The 16,657-nt window shown below is 41.0% G+C and overlaps 1 protein-coding gene across 11 annotated transcripts in view; it reads left to right on the forward strand.

Annotated features, from left to right (window-relative positions):
• The first annotated feature begins 1,962 nt into the window (after positions 1–1,962).
• The window catches only part of KDM4C (lysine demethylase 4C), a 259,501-nt gene continuing 244,806 nt past the window's right edge, over positions 1,963–16,657 (forward strand). For 5 of the 11 annotated variants that reach the window (XM_065046062.1, XM_065046063.1, XM_065046064.1 and 2 more), the window contains exon 1: positions 1,963–2,238. The gene's annotated coding sequence lies outside the window, so the exon portion shown is untranslated. The remainder of the gene's footprint in view (positions 2,239–16,657) is intronic. The other 6 variants (XM_065046061.1, XM_065046065.1, XM_065046072.1 and 3 more) reach the window with 3 other exon arrangements.

Here is a 16,657-nt window from a genome sequence, read left to right on the forward strand (position 1 = left end):
CAGTAAGGAAAAAATTCTTCATACCAGCGAGATTCACAGGTGCTTTGAGATGAACCCACTAAAGTAGAGAAGGTTATCAGTAAGCACTGAAAGCACAATTCCAAAACAGTTCAAGAATGTTAAAATATTGATTTATTTACCATGCATAGCTACACAACTATTCTGAAAGGTCAGTGTCCTTATTTCCATCTAGCAAGATAGAAGTGCAAAGCTACTGGCTTTTAAAAATGAGGCCAAAGCATAGTTCTCCATAGCCACAGCATGATGGGGATTAATGTTCTCAAACCACCCACCTGCACCCTCAGTCCATTCCTTGGGAGTGCTGAGCCAGGACACTGAGATGTATGCTTTGGCAATACTATAACACACTCCAGGCACCTCATGACCTCACAGAAACTTGTAAACTGAAATAAGAGCAGACGACAAGAAGTGCTGACTCAATACATTTCAAGAGTCATTGCTGTAATTTCTCTTCAACAAGCAGTTAGCACGAATATTAGAGATCATATGCAAAAACAATGCTCAGTTATCTGTCTTCAGTACTTTAGAATTGCAGCAAGGAGCAGAGAATAAATGGAATGTGAAAGTGCATTCAACTTCACTGTCTTCCCATAAGCATTAAGTATTTTCTTCATCCCCTCCAAAGACTTGAGGAAAAAGGCAAACTACTTCCGTTCCTCATACTTGTATTCAGTGAAATAAAATTCCTTTCCTTAGGTAGATGAGGATGACTCGTTTTAGACATTCTTGAAAATAGTGGTGCCATACAGAGATATTTAAAGATACCGTTAAATGACTCTCATTGGGACTGAAGATATAGCATATGCAGTACCACTATCATTTAATGTAAAGAACTATGTCCAAATAACAAAACAACATAAAAGTCTCTGAGCACATTAGATATTTAAAAAAAAAAAGCCAATACTTTCAGGTTCCATTAGCACTCAAAAAAATCTTTGGCACTTAAAGATAAATTAAAGCCTAAGACTTCTTTTAATGTAATAGGTATGTTTGAAAAAGGCCATCTTCTAGTTATTTTTGTCATTTTTCACTGCCTTCTTCAACATCGCAAACAGAAGCTAAGATGAAAGATGGAGATTACCAACATCACAACCAGAAGCTAAGATGTAAGATGGAGATTACTAAGAAAAATTGAAGTGTACCACACAGTTAAAGAGAAGTCTAATTCATTTTAGCAGCAACCTGAATAATCAAAATTACAGTGTACCGTGGCACTTTAGAAAGCAAACGAATGACATACAACATTGCATGGCTGAGTCACTAAAAGCAACATTGAAGTTTTGGAAACAAAATCACTTCAACGTAGCAGTGCTGACTAGTAAGAGACATGACGGTGTAGGAGAGGTCGACCTAGCGGCTTGCTCTGAAAGTCCCACCATCCCTACGGGTCAGAAAGGTCTTGCTTGCGGAGTATCGCTGTGGTTAACTGACCGACTTGTAAACTTGTGCTTTCCTCACGTGCTTTCCCGCAGATGCCGCGGTAGGTCGGAGGCAACGCCGGCTCCCCGTTCAGTAGCACGGATCGCTGAGGGCCGGCCGGGACAAGGGGGGGCAAGCAGGGCGTGCGCGGCTGGAGGGCCGGGCAGCCGGCAGCCACATCTCTCCTTTCCGAGGCCAGCTCTCCGAAAGCTGCCGCTTCCCCCAGATATCCCTCACCCTCCCGCACGCCCGGACCCGAGCGGAGCCTGACCTACCCAGCAGGCGCTCAGCAGCACAGTGCGCCGACCGCTGCCTGCGCACCATGACACCGCCCCACCCCTGGCGGCCGTGACCGCCGCTAACCGCCGCTAACCGCCGCCGGACCCCGCCCCGCGCCAGGTGACCACCCTCGAGGCGCGAGCGCTCCCACGTGACCACCGCGTGACTCCCGATCCCTCGCAGCGCCCGGAAGCACCGGCGGCACCGCCCACTCTGCGCACGTGACGCGGCTGCCGCTCCCCCGTCGCGCGTCTCCCGCCTCCGCCCTCCCGGCCGCCGCCTGCCGCCGTGCGTGCGCGGGCTGCGCGCAGGCGCGCTCAGCAGCTGTCATCCGCGCAGGGAGCGGCGCGTCCCGCAGGCGCCGGGAGGAGAAGCCCCGGGGGACCCCGGGGGACGGCGGCGGAGGGGGCGGCGAGGGAGCGGGCGGACCTGCACACCTGCACACCGGCACTGTTGCCGTTCTCCCTCCTCCTCGCCTTCCTCCGGTTGCGGCTGCTCGCTTAATCCTTTCCCGGACAGGTGGGGCGAGCTCCGGGCCGGGCGGTGGCGGATTCGCGGGGCGGAGGTGCGGGGCGGCCTGTCGGCGGGAGGGCGAGTGCAGCGAGCGAGCGGCCAGGGGCAGGCCGGACGGACCAGGGACTAGCGGCGATGAGGCGGGCCGGGGCCGGGGGAAGCGGCTCGGGGCGGAGCGGCCGTCGGGACGGACCGCGCCGGGACAGACCGCGCCGGGACAGGCCGCAGGGGTCGGGGGCGAGGGGTGGAACGGCCGCCACGCCGCCGGGCAGCCCCGCGGGGGTGCGTGGGGACTCGGGGCGGCCCGCAGCCGGCAAGCGGTCCCGCCGGGGGCTCCGCGCTGCGGGCAAGCGGACGGCGGCTGGGACCTTGCTGAGGAAACGAAACCGGCAGGTGTCGGAAAAATACATCTCGTGTTCCCGTTGGGGGCCGGCGGTTCTGGGTCAGGCAGTCGGTGGAAGCTTTCCGGGAGACCAGGCGGTTTCCCCGGCTGTTCAAAGGGATGGACAGAGTAAAGTTCAGCGTTACCTCTCACCGTGTCTTTCCGGGCTCTGATAAAATTCTATGGACTTTTCAAACAGCTGCTTTTTCTTACCAAGTATGGCTGCGGTCGTAGTGCTCGTTCGTGTCTGCATGTCGCTAAGGCGCTTCTGGAAGTTAACAGTTGTAAAGTGTTAGAAAAAGATTTAACAAGCTGTCTTCTGAGTAAAATACGCAGTGAGGTGCCGATTCCACATGTGTCTGTGGCTATAGTGCTCTGTGCTTTCAGAGCCAGTTTTGGGATCAGGGCTTTATGCTGTGGTAATAGCCTTCTATTAATGAGCGTTGTCTGTTCTGCAGTTGATTTTAGCTAGCAATCTGAAATAACAAGGGTATACAAAAAATTAACTGTCTTAGGAATAAAATGTTGGGTTTCTGTGTGTTTTTTTAAGATTTATACTTGCTCAGAATGTAAACAGCATTTATTTTTTCCATCATTAAACTGCAGATTCATGATTCTTTGCACTCTTTTCTGAGACATTAGCAACAGCAGCAAAGGAAGTTACCTGGTGGCCACTAAGCCGGCAGTTAAGCTGAAACACTTTCCACAAGAAAGAAATTTACTGGCAGCCTAATGCAGGATATTTTTTGTCACCTACAGTTTTTTTGGGTTCATGTTCTCAGTGAACCAAGAATACAAAACTGGGTGTGGTGTAGGATTGGTCTTGGGCTTTACCTTTATTTTTCTGTGAACTATGGTAACTAGCTGATGGTATTGCTTCACAGAAAGTACCTTCCAAACATAAGATGATGGAAAACACAAGCATGATTTGGTTTTAAGTACTTAAAATGAAGGTAAACTGAACCACTGCTACTCATGCTACTCATCTTCCTCTCAACTAGAGTATGAAGTGGTACTGTTGTTATAGATTGCTGGCTGCTGATGGTTTTCTTTTAGCTAAGCGCGGATATGGAAGCGGGTAAGAGCAATTGCCTGTCTAGGAAGTGACCCAGGAAACGTTATGTCTCAACAAAATACATGGACATGATGAAACAGCTGTTGGATCAGTGTTAGAGGCAATGTATATAAGGGAAAAACCTTTAGTCAGTGGTTTTTTAAAACAAAAAAATCTGATTTGGTGTCTGATTTTTTTTTTTTTAACAGTAAATATGACAAAATAAAAAAATCAATTTTTAATCCATAATTATTGATGAGTATTGAGTACAGAATTTTGTATCTATTAGCCTGATTTCAAAAGAAATCAGGTAAACAATTCTGCACCAAATCTAAATGCACAGTTACCACAGAAGTGCATTAAAATCAGAAAATTGTGTTGTCAAGTGCTAATTATTAGAGTCTTCCTAAGCTATTATGAACAAGGTCAGTAACTATTAAAAAAAATTGGTGATTTCACACCTAACTTCATGAAAAAATATTGGATTGAGTAGATTTAGGAGTTCAGTTTAAACAGCTCTTTTTTGGTCTACTTCTTAGTTCTGCAATTAATTAGCTTTGAAATTTTCTTTTTTTTTTTTTTTTTTATGCTGGGATACGTTTGATAAGCAGGATCCCGAGCAGCATGTGAATGGGGTATATGGTGGCATCAGTTTTGGTCAAATTTGTTTTCTGAAGGTTGTATTTTTATCCTACTACCCCCTGACATAAATTAAAAAAAAAAACTAATACATTTTGAAACACATTTTTAGTATACACAGAGCTTCAAAGAGAGTGTGTTTTACTGTAATTCTGTTAGTACGAGATATTTTCAGGTTCTCTGAGTGATCATGAGTAGCTCAAAACATGATATTCTGAAACATTAAGATTTTAATACTTATCTAGCAAAAAATGTCTGTAGTCACTTGATAGCTTAACAGTTCATATCTCAAAATGATCAGGTGATGTGTTCTTTCCTTGATTTTCATTTAGATTTATAGACTGACTCTTAATTAAGGTATTTTTAAGAAATGCAGTATTTTATACTTGGAAGAGAATAATTGTGTAATAAAATCACATAGTGAAGATGTTTATAACAATTTGCTGATTTGAAGTCCAGAGTGTATTAAACGCTAGTTTTTGGTAAATAAAGAGTTTGAGTGTACTTCATTTTTTTTAAGTGGCATTGTGTATCATAATTCATGCTGTTGTAGGCTTGGATTTTCCTGCAGCTTTATTCCACCTATTTAAAATTGTTGAGTTATGCATATAAGTTGTTAACTTCATCTGTGTGAGTAGTGCTACTTCTGACTTATGCAAGCACTCATTTTTATCCTTAACTCTGTTTACCTCAAACTGTAAAAACTGAGGACTATGTAAACAACAGATTAGAGAAAAACTATCAGCATTTTTAATTTAAGAGGTTAAAATTCAAAATTTATCTTCTTTTGAAGACTGTAGAAAAAATTTCAGTGTTTAATCAGTTGCACTTTCTGATTCTCAGACATGACAGGATACTTCAGTGACTGTTGCAGATTTTACAGCGGAATTTCTCAAACAAGATATGTTCCAGTTCCTTTGTGACATTTCTGCCTGTAACATCTAGAACTGGTACATTGAGGCTGTTGTGATTTAGCTCAGTACATCTATGATTTGCTGCTGGGTTTTATCTAATAAATTTATAAATTCTTATAAATGTAAATGAACCTATGGCTTTGGATAAATTGTTTATAATCAGACTGTTTTGAAAAAAAGGGCTATTTAAATTTAAAACTAAAATTAAAGCTGGGAAAAAGGGTAGAAGTCTGTAAACTGAGCTACGAATAAAGGTGTAGAAATAAAAAAGTTTATGAAACTGTAAGCTTTAGGAATCAAACTCTTCATGCTTGGGTTTGATTTCAGATGGGGGTATTCAGACTATTTTATTTGAATAAATGATGACAAATATTTCAAACCTGAGATCAGTACAAATATCTAAAATTTGGAAAAATATTAGATAATAATAGGAGGAAAACTTTTTCTTGACTGGTTTGTCATCATTGGGGTTGTAGACATGACTGATATTTGAGTTGGGGAAACTTCTAAGTTAGCAGTGTTCTTTTGTTGTCCCGTGGAGCAGTCTTCTTGATTTATAGAGATAGAAATCTTTGCAGTTTCCTGCTGTACAAATGTTAGCTGGATAGTTTACTTTTGACTGAACTTTTTGCAGTGCAGAGTGATATGACATGCTAGAGCTGCAAGTTCAACAGAGGCACAATGTTGACTCTTCTTGCTCCTTTTGTCTGTTATAATATTGTGGATTAAAGCCATGTGATTCCCAGATACCAGTCTGTGAGTTCATTTTAAGTGTCCCATCCCTGGTGTTAAATTGTATGACATTTCAGTGGCATGTGATCAGTTTGGAGTGAGGAGTTTTTTGGTCATGCGAGCTGAACAAGTGCTGCTGTGAACATTATAGCAGACCACAGAAGTGCAATATGGCAGGCGTCTCACTTTAGTGTGTGTACTTTCAGTTGTGACAGCAGAAAGACAAGACATGAGTGACTCTTCCCTGGCCACTAGGTATTGGATCTGTGGTAATTTAGAACAAGGTGTAGGGGCAGGGGAATCACATAATGTCTTCGAATTACAAAATCTGTGTGGGAGGAGGTGCTCACTGTGAAGGTTAATAGTAGCTAGACCTTATCGCAGGTGCAGAAATATAGTTTCAGGTGTGTCATACGCAGCTTTAAAGGGGAAAAGTACATCTTTCTGTTTCTCAGGTTATAGACTGATTTACAGGTTTTTGGTCCTTACCTTGTTCTGCATCTGATAAAGGATTTGCCATGTAGTAGTGACTTGTGAAAAATATTATCAGAGTTACTACAGCATATCCCTGAAAAGAATACGTGTCATGTGATGTTAAGGAGTTGTGAAATCCAAGACAATAAGGGTGTCTTGTGGGAGGGGATCTGTAAATGCAGTTAATAACAGGCCATATAGTTAGGGGGTTATTTTGGGAAATGCATATTGGCAGAAGTGACAGACCTGGCAGAATTGTTAAAAAGTGCTTGATTATCAAGCAGTTCACATCCACCACCTGCTATTTGTATCCTCAGGAACATTATAGGCTGCATTAGCAATAAGTATTTTTGTGAACTTTTAGGTGATTGTAAGCTTTTTGAAAACTGAGATCTAGGCCAAACTGCTTTCCGGTCTCCATGAGGACTACACCCAAATTTGAGAATGTTGTTACACTGTTGTGTGAACTCATAGTTTACTTGCATCTTGAATAGTGCTTACAGCTTTGGTATCTCTTTCGCCTGTCTAAAACTAGTTTACTGGAACTGGCAAATACGTGGGAACAGGGTGCAATAATGATCAGAAGTATGGAATGGATTTTCTGCAAGGAGCCTAGGGGCCTTCAGCTTAGAAAAGAGATGATCGTGGGAGACCGTGATAGAGATCTGTAAGTCATGTGGCTTGAAAGTTCTCAGTGTGCACATAAGGTGTCCGATGAAACAAAAGTTAGATATTTAAAACATACAGAAAGAAATATATCACTTAGCATATTGTTGATGGTGGAATGCTTTGTCACAAGGTGTTTTGGATGTGAAAAGTCTGCAGAGGTTCAAAATTATGGGAAAACAAAAATCCATCAAAGTCCACAAAATGCAGTGATATCCTCTTTGTATAAAGATTTCTTGATCTGGTGAAGACTGAGGTGGTATTCTTGAAAAGTGTGAGTGTAAGCTATCCCTACACTTTTTCTTTCTTTTATTTTTTTTTTTTTTTTTCTTTTTCCCTAGGTGTTTGCTGTTAGCAACAGGGGAAACTTGATAGGTCTGACTTGCTGTTGCTGGAGGCTCTTACATGCTGCTTCCAGCTCGCACTACGGATTTCATACCTGTGTTTTCATTAAAAAGAAAGTAAAAAACCTTGCAACGTGGCTTGCAAAAAAAATATGCCCTTTGTTCCAGATCAGTTGTTTCAGGACAGTTTTTGCATGCTGCGAGTCTGGTGTGGGAGAAAAATGTCTATGGAATGAATTCAGGTCATTTTTCAGTTCAGTATTTATGGGTTCAAAATATATAATTCTTGTATTGTTTGAAATAATTGCTGTGAGTGTAGTACTGGGACATAGAAATGCAAACTTGAAGTTTATCAAACTACTTAGAGCTTTATAGTAAAATTGAGATTGTTTTAGGAGCTTCAGAATATGGTTACCTATCCATATTCCTGGTTTCTTAAGTTTTTATGACTGATTAAATAGATTGATACACCTAACATTTTTAAACTTAATTGATTCTTCCTGATGACTGCTGGGTGTCTGTTGAATACATGCCTAGCCATGAGATTTAGTTTATTAATGGCCTCATACCACAAATTCAAAACATTGTGGCCCACACATTTAATAGTTAATACAATTAAATAACATAAACAGCAGCTTTGGAATTCTTGACAAGTAGGATCTTTTTCCTTTTTCTAAGCCAGGTCCATAAACTAGGCAGACATAATTTGCATGCATGCTTACTGTTATTAAAGCAACTATTAAAACATAAGTGTGCAAAACCAAATTACATTCGGAATGAACTATTTGCATGCTAAGTAATAGTTGGACATGCAAGCTATGCTTTTACATTTTCAATTACCTGAAAGTCATTACTGTATCTAGTATTGGACTGTGCACTAGTGCAGTATCTTAAGTCTTTGAATTTGGTTTACAAAACAATATTGGGAGTTGGGTGGTACCAACTTAGAGATTATGCAAAAAAAATGAAAAACATGATACGGTAAAATGCAGTAGTGAATCTACCCATATCTGTGATCAAAATAAATTACTAGATGAGCTTATGGAGTTTTTACTTATGTTGTGAAAATATTGCTGCTTAGACTATTCTAAACACCTAGATTTCTACTGTTTGTTTCCTCTCCAGCTCTTGAGAGAGCTGGAAGGGATTATTTTATTTTATTTTTTTTTCAAAACAGACTTTGCAATTAGGAGATTAGTGGAAAAAAATCATAGTTTTCCTCAAGTTTTGTCAATAAAGTGTTTTTGTTGCATGATTCCTGAAAAATGTTGGGTAGTACCTTATAATGTGAATGCTCTGTCTTATTTTTTTTTAATTGAAGACTTTTCTATCTGACAGCTGTTTTCAAGTAATTATTTTGTGTTTTCTTTTAGATAAGCCTCAACAAAACGCTGTGGCTTTTTATGCATGCCTTTCTCTGGGCACGTTTATTTTCTTGTTGTTACCTATTTGAAAAAAAAAAAAATCTCAGAATGAATTAATTTTTCCTCAAATTTGTGTTGTCCCATAGTTAGTCTGGGTGGAAAAATTGCAAGAAAAGAAAAAGGGAAAATAGACATTTTAACTCGCATATCTGTGAGAACGGATGACCTTCAAAGACTTGTGCTTTTTCCTTTCTGTGTTCCTTCTTTTTCTCGTTTACTGAAGCTTGCTTTATGTTATTTGTGTAATTTGAGTTGTTGAGTAAAGGTTGTGGACATTGGTATTTTATATGTTGAACACACAAATAATAAAATAATCTGATCCTCCAGATTACGAATGCACTTGTTTTATGATGCAGGTATGACACAAATGGCCTATAGTTATTTAGTGCATTTCCATGTTAGCTAAAAATTTCTGTGTATAGCAGAGCAGATGTAACAGGTGGTGTTTTTTCTCCTTTCTTGTTCAGCAGTACTTTCAGTACAGGGGCCAATGTGGACACTGTTTGGCAATCAAGAGATGCCTTCCTCAAAGCATCTTCAGAAGAACAATTGTGTCAAGTGTCATGTATTTAATGCTAGAATGTTTTGGTTCCGTGGTGGTGAGGGGTGGAACTCAAAGCAGTGATTAGTCCATTTTACACTAGAACCAGAAGGAAGTGGATAGCCTTCGGAGATCTGACAGGTTAGCATCAAGGCAAAGAGAGAATACTGGAAGTTGGTTTCATGTAGTGAAGACTGCAGGTTTTTGTGTACTTTAACCAACTATGATTTAACACATGCTGTTTTTCTAGTGTGTTTTGTTCTGTTTTAATAGAGCTTCTTCCAATTGTGTTAATCAGTGCTTCAATTGTAATTTGATTAAACACAATTGCTAGTTTGAATTTCTACATTAGGTATCAAATAAATGAAACTTGGAGGATATTTTCCACTTCTAAGGATAATACATTCCCTGTTCTTGTGAGGATATGGATGATTCTACATGGAAGAATGGTGTTTTAACAGATAACCCTTCCACCAATAAATTATATTTAGTATCCTGACAGCCTTAAAAATATGGTAAGGTGTAGCCATTACAAAAAGCAGTCCACTGTTTTGACAGAGGAGGCTGGAAATTGTAGCAGCCTGGAATTAATTTGAATAGTTGAGATTGAGTTGGCTGTGTTGGGATATAGAGTTTCTTTCCTTTTCTTAGGGTAAAGAAGAAGTAATCCTATGGATTCTGCACTTACCAAACAATCATTCAGAATAAAGTGTGTGTTTAGGTGTGAAATACAGTACATTTCTGTTTTGTAGATGTAGGTAGTTGAGCCTTCCCATATCTGGCCTTAGTTACTAATGTCAAAGCATGCAGAAAGTTATTATTTTCTTTCTTAATCTCTTTTCTGAATTTTTTTCTTTTCCTTCTGCTTTGGCAGCCCCTGAGAAGTTTGTAGTCTTTAATCACCTTTTTGTTCTGGTAGTTAACATATGTGTCAAAGTATCAGGTTTGTTATGTTTGTACAAGCTATGCAGTTTAAATATAAAAAGATTTGTTTAAAAAGCAGCCCCTGTCACCCCCTGCCCCACCATCATAATAAGTGGTGGAATGTATTTGCATCTTGCACTATATACATACTGGTAGCGTTAATGAGATTTTGTCTTGCTGTGAGTATATGAGCTTTTCTACTGTTATACTTTGATATTTTGAATTAGGTTCATTAGAATTCTCAGGCCACATGCTGACATAGATGCGGATGAGTAAACTTTGCTGACCTCATTCCCAATTCTGTAGAGCTAAGACAAATGTAGCATTAGTGTACTCCTGTTGGATGATTTGAAGGTCTTTAGACAAGTCCTGGCTATAAACTTTTAAAAAGGAGGATGAGATTCTTTAACTCAGTTATTGGCTCTTTAGCTGGCAACTTTGAACAAGTTACATGTTTGGATTTTATCCAAATTTTGTGCTGTTTAATCAGACCCGTTTCGAGACATAGACAAACTACTTGGTCACCAAGAAATTAAAGATTTATGAGCAGGCTTTGCAGTTTATTGGATCAGGCTCGTAGCTTGAGCTTGTTTGACTAAAGCTTTCCCATGATTAGCTAAAAAGCCTCTCTCACAGTAGTGTTATATAAAGTACTAATGCATGCTAATTCAAGTGAACTATGTCTTCTCATTTATTCACATTACCATCTGCTTTTCTGGATAGTCATGGGCAACTTTGTCAATGTACAGTACTATCTTGCCAGAGAGACAGAAAATGGCTGGTTAGAATGTTGATATTAGGGATTTAAAAGAGCTATTAAAAAAATGCCTGTATACATATTGCTTGTCTTTCTATTTTGTAATGTGCAGCTTAAATGGACGTACTGCCCTTGTTTCTACAAATTTGTATTTACTAATGTCTTGCATGTTTTCTTTGTGGAGAGTAAATAAAACCTCTGGAAGTTCTATTTCTAAGCTTGTACAGCTCTGTAATATCACTAAACAGGTAGTTACGTATACACCTAAGTGGGATAGTGAAGACAATGATAAGTATGATGGCAGTGTGGGTTTACTATAGAATGGCATCTTAGTAGTTATGTTCTTGTCTGCCAAAGGACCTCTGAAGGCGTCTTGACTCTTACACTGGCCTGTGTTTTATGCTCTCTTGTTTTAATGATTTGTTAGGGTATAATAGACTTTTTTTGTATGTGAGAGAAAGAGGAAAAGTAGGAATTGGTGAGAGAAAGTATGTAGGATTATTGAATTCAACAAAATCCTTGAGAGAATTACATAGTGTGTTAAAAGTTAATAGAATTGAATTGGAAGGGAGCATTTTCTGGTTTGTTGGCAGCATAGCTTTCTTCTTTTTCCTTTGTAAATTTAAACCATGTAATTCAGTACTGGTGCTTACTGTTTTAGACTGACATTTGTAATGAACATTACTGTAATAATAAAATTCTGAAGTGAATTTAAGAAGTCTCAACTGATAGATAATAGCTGTAAAGGTGTTAAGTTACTAAGAAATCATAAAATAAGTAGCATAGCCTAATAAGAAGCATATGGACTTCTAGTGTAGCAAGTGCTGCATAGCCTTTATGACCTTTCTGCCTCCTAAACTACAGAGGTTGTATAGTAGAATCTGGTCAAGGAGTGTTCTGACAAACATTGTGCTTGTTGAAGAGCTTTTTTAATCAGTAAGTTCATGAAATGTCCTTTACTGAGGAAGAAGGGTGACACAGGAGCGTGGATTTGGATACTTTATTTCCACGGCAAGTAACAGAGCATGCTGGTCTGTGTGATCATTACAGAGGCAATTGGACCCTAAGATGCATGGAAGCAAGTACAGAAAAGATCCTGTGAAAGAAAGGATTTGTATTTTTCATGCTCCAATGAAGCCGGGTGAAAATAGTGCTTTTCCAGTGCTATACAGATATCTTCATGGTTAAAGTTATTAATTCTGCTTGTGATGTAGATTCATATTAATCACAGTACAATTCAGTTATGTTCTTGAGCCTTGACTTAGTTCCGGAGACTTAAAAAAAAAATAATCTAGTTAGTATCTTTACTTTGGTATGTTTTGCAAACAGGATTTTAGGTAGCTAGTAGCCAGACAAGCATGTTGGCATGTCTGGTTGTGGCAGTTAGCATGAGTTATTCAGCGTTTATTAGTTTGATTAACAATCCTTAAATTAGCTAATTTATTTGTTGTGGCTAAGTGCTAGGATATAGTCAGGTCATTTGGTAATTGCATGTTTGTTTCATACATTGCTGTTTTTAAAGAAGCTCAGGTAATAAAACTGATATGTTTTGATGAGAGGAATGGTGAGAGGATATGTCTTGGTTGAGAGGAATTTTTATAATATCAATTTATGTGATAATTGGTTTGTGCCTGTTGCTTGTAATTAGGCACTGGCCAAAATCACTCTGCAATTTTTTCTCGTAGCTGTACCACCTGGATGTGGCTTTTACTTGTCTCCTTACCCCCTCTGTTAAGGAACGTAAAAACTCAGTTACCTTTCAGACTTAGGCAAATTTAGTTCCAAAATTTATGGAAGACAGGGCCTCAGATTTGTAGGAATACATACAGGCACTGTGCTTGCATTTGTTTTGTGCCCACAGACAAAACTAGGATAAAAAGGTTGATATTAGGTGTTTTTTGTGTTTGAAACTGGCTTTCTGTATGTGTGGTTTCATTTAATAAGTTTATGTAGAAACTGATCAAGCTAATTGGTGAATGAAAGCTTTTGGAAATGGGCTTCACCTGTGGTGTAGTGGAAGGTGGTGTAGGTGATGTCTGGTACCGTGCACATGTATGAGCTGGCAAAATTAATTTGTAACTGTAACTTTGGCTTTTTGTGTTTAGCTGTGCAGCTGCAAGTGTTTAACTTACAGCAGCAGGTAGGAATAGCTCAGAATCAGAGAACTGTGGAGGTTGGAGGGGACCTCTGAACATCATTGGGTCCAATCTCCTTGCACAAAGCGAGCTCAGCTGCAATGGATTGCTCAGGCAGTGCTGAACTGGTTTCTGAATTATCACCAAGGATGGGCACTCTACAACCTCTCTGGGCAACCTGCTCTAGTATTTGATTGCCCTTGTGCTATGTTTTTGTTACTCATATATTTATAGATTCATTTTTTGTTGCCATTTATAGCAGGAGGCGGATTCAGCTCTAGTTGAGCTTTGGCCCTTCTAATTTTCTCCCTGAATAACTTTGCAGCATCCTTGTAGTCTTCCTGAGTAGCCTGCTCCTTCTTCCAAAGGTCATAAATTCTCCTTTCATTCCCAAGTTCCAGTCACAGCTCTCTATTCAGCCAGGCAGATCCTCTTCCCCACCAGCTCGCCTTCCGGCACACAGGGACAGCCTGCTCCTGCGCCTCAAAGATTTCCTTATTGAAGAGCGACCAGCCTTCCTGAACTCCTTTGTCTTCAGAACTGTCTCCCAAGGGACTCGGCCAACCAGCCTCCTAAACAGATCCAAGTCTGCCCTTTGGAAGTCCAAAGCAGCAGTTCTGCTGACTGCCCTCCTTACTTCTCCAATAATAGAAAACTCAATCATTTCATGATCACTATGCCCAGGGCGACCTCCAAACAACACATTACCCATGAGTCCTTCTCTGTTCACAAAAAAACAGGTCCAGTGTGGCACCTTCCCTACTTGCCTCCACTGACAGCTGTGTCAGGAAATTGTCTTCCATACGCTCCAGGAGATGTTTTGTCTTGTCTGTTGGAAATACAACACAGCAGTCTGTTAAGTTGAAGTCCCCCATGAGGACAAGCGCCAGTGATCGTGAGATTTCTCCTAACTGCCTGCAAAATATTTTGTCTGCTTCTTTATCCAGGATGGGTGGTCTGTAACAGACTCCCAGGATGGCTGCATTGTTGGCCTTCCTCCTGATTCTTTATGGGTAAATGCTCCACCCTAGCATCACTACCATACAGTCAAACCACTTCCTAATAGACAGGTTTACCCAGCCTCCACTCCTTCTTTGCCTATCCCTTTTGAGGAGTTTATAACCATCCAATGCAGCACTCCAGTTGTGTGAGTCATCCCACCGTGTTTCCATGGTGGCAACTATATAATAACTTTTATGCTTGTTGCAGATGAACAATTTAAGGTTCTACTTGCTGCACAACGTTTGGATCACTTAAAGAAAGATGTGACTTAACAGATTTCGATGGCAAGGTCTACTCTATTACTTATGGCATGGAAGAAATATGCCAAGCAGATCAGGCAGGGGTTGTTTTAGAGTGATTTTTATGGGGACAGGAGATGTGAAAGTGTAGAAGGAGGCCTTCCCATTGAGTCACAAGGTTCAGAATGGACCCCCTTGCTTTCTGAACTCCTTCTCAGAGAGGAGGAGCCTACGCTTAGCTGGATCCAAAGTTAACCCCAGACTTGATCAACAGTTCAAGTCTAAGAGACTTAGCAGGTAAGGGATTATATGCATTTATGGCAGAAGGATTATATATGCACACGCGACTCTATATATTACTTGTTGAGGATTTCAGAGTTTCATTATCCTGCCTGTCAACCTGCGAACCTCCTCTCCAGGGGCCTGGTGTCATGTCCCTCTGAACTCTGGATCCCAGGAGCAAGCTCTCGGGCACTGAAGCCCATGGAAGTAAATAATTCAGTGGAGTAGTACAGCAGGGGGGTTGGCTCAAGCTGGGTGCCTTCCAGAGGTCACAGCCAGGCACAGAAACCCCTGGGTTTTTACAGCCTTACACCTGCCTCTCACGCCACGATTCAGCCCAACAGCAATGCTTGACTCTGGGGTCTTCTTGTTTCTCATTGAATCCTTTTGACTGATCTCAGATGGGCCTTTGTTTTGTCTAGCTGTAGATATTATTTACAGTTCATAGCCTTGAAGGTGTCGTCTGAATGACTCCTATTTCTTCCCAGCAATGTGCAGAACAGAACTTACCTTGCAGAGGTCCACAACTGCTTTGTGTTGGCCTTGGAGAGGTTATTTTCTCTCCACTCAATTCCATTCTTCCCAGCAAAGTGCAAGCCAGGCCTTGTGTTGCAGATGTTCACAGTGACCTGTAGCTGCTTTTGTTGCCATTAAGCAGATGCAAGTTTGGTGAATATGAGCAGAACTTTACAGCATGCAGTTTAATATTACAGCAAATTCAGCTTACTAAGTAACGTGAAGCAAGCAGTATATTAAAAACCACACAACCTTGTTATTCTATAATTCTTTAATTCATTATGCAGTTACTTAGGCTTAATGATTGATATGAAACTTAAATTGGGGTCATCCAGTGATGTGTGAGTAGTAGAAGTTCATCCTCATTCAGCCAGCTTGTTCAGCAGAGAGGGCTCACAGTGGGCTCGCCCAGGCTGTTGTATTTATGACATGAAGTGGATGGCTCATAGTCAAACCACACACAGTGGGAAAGGTCTGCATGAGACTCCCTGCGCCCACAACTCATCGCTGTTCAGTGCTGTTCTGCTTCCCTGTGGGTTTCCTAAAAAGAGCCCTTGGCCCGGCTGCAGCTCAGGCCTTTGTCTCCTTTGGAGTCTGTACCAAACTGCTGCTTGGGTGGGGAGGGGGCACATTGAGTGCATCTGCCATGCTGCTGCACAGTGGCTTCCAGCTCTTCCTGTTTGTTGCCCATGCTGTGTGCATTGATGTAGATGCACTTCAGTTGAAATATAGAACCTGCCACCTTTCTGAGGGGAGATACTCTGTTTTCTACATGACCATTTTCAGGTGCTCCTGTGGTTTCTAACACATCAAGAACCCTTGCATCTTTGCTGCTGCATGGATTTCCATCCCCTGTCTCCACTGAGACAGCAGACTGAAGGACCTTACTAGCACACTGTCTCTTAAACACTGGCATGCTGTCATCAGGCTTATCTCTACTGATCCTGGTTTTTATCCTTTTTCCCATTCAAATCCAGTTTTAAGCTTTCAGTGAGCCCTGCTAACTCCTGTCCTGTCCTCCTTTTCCACCTTTGAGACAGTTACATTCAATTTGTTGCCAGAGGGTCTGGTGTTGTGTAGACTGACCCATTATCAGAAAGTCCTGAATTCCGATGGTGACACCAGGCTCAGAGCCAGGTATTGATCTGCTGGCTCTTCCTGTTTCTTCCCTCATAATTCCCTGAAACTGGAAGGACAGAGGAGAACGCTGTTTGTGCTCCCGATCCCTTAACCAGTCGTCCAAAGGCCTTGAAGTCTCTCTTGATTGCCCTTGGACTTCTTGTTGCAACTTCATCACTGCCTGCCTGAAAAATCAATAGTGGTTAATAATGTGAGGGCTGTACGAGAAGAGGATGGCACATGGTGATGTGTAGTTGGAAACACCAACACATGCTGAAGCT

This window comes from Columba livia, chromosome Z, assembly GCF_036013475.1.
Source record: "Columba livia isolate bColLiv1 breed racing homer chromosome Z, bColLiv1.pat.W.v2, whole genome shotgun sequence".
Lineage (NCBI taxonomy): Eukaryota > Metazoa > Chordata > Aves > Columbiformes > Columbidae > Columba > Columba livia.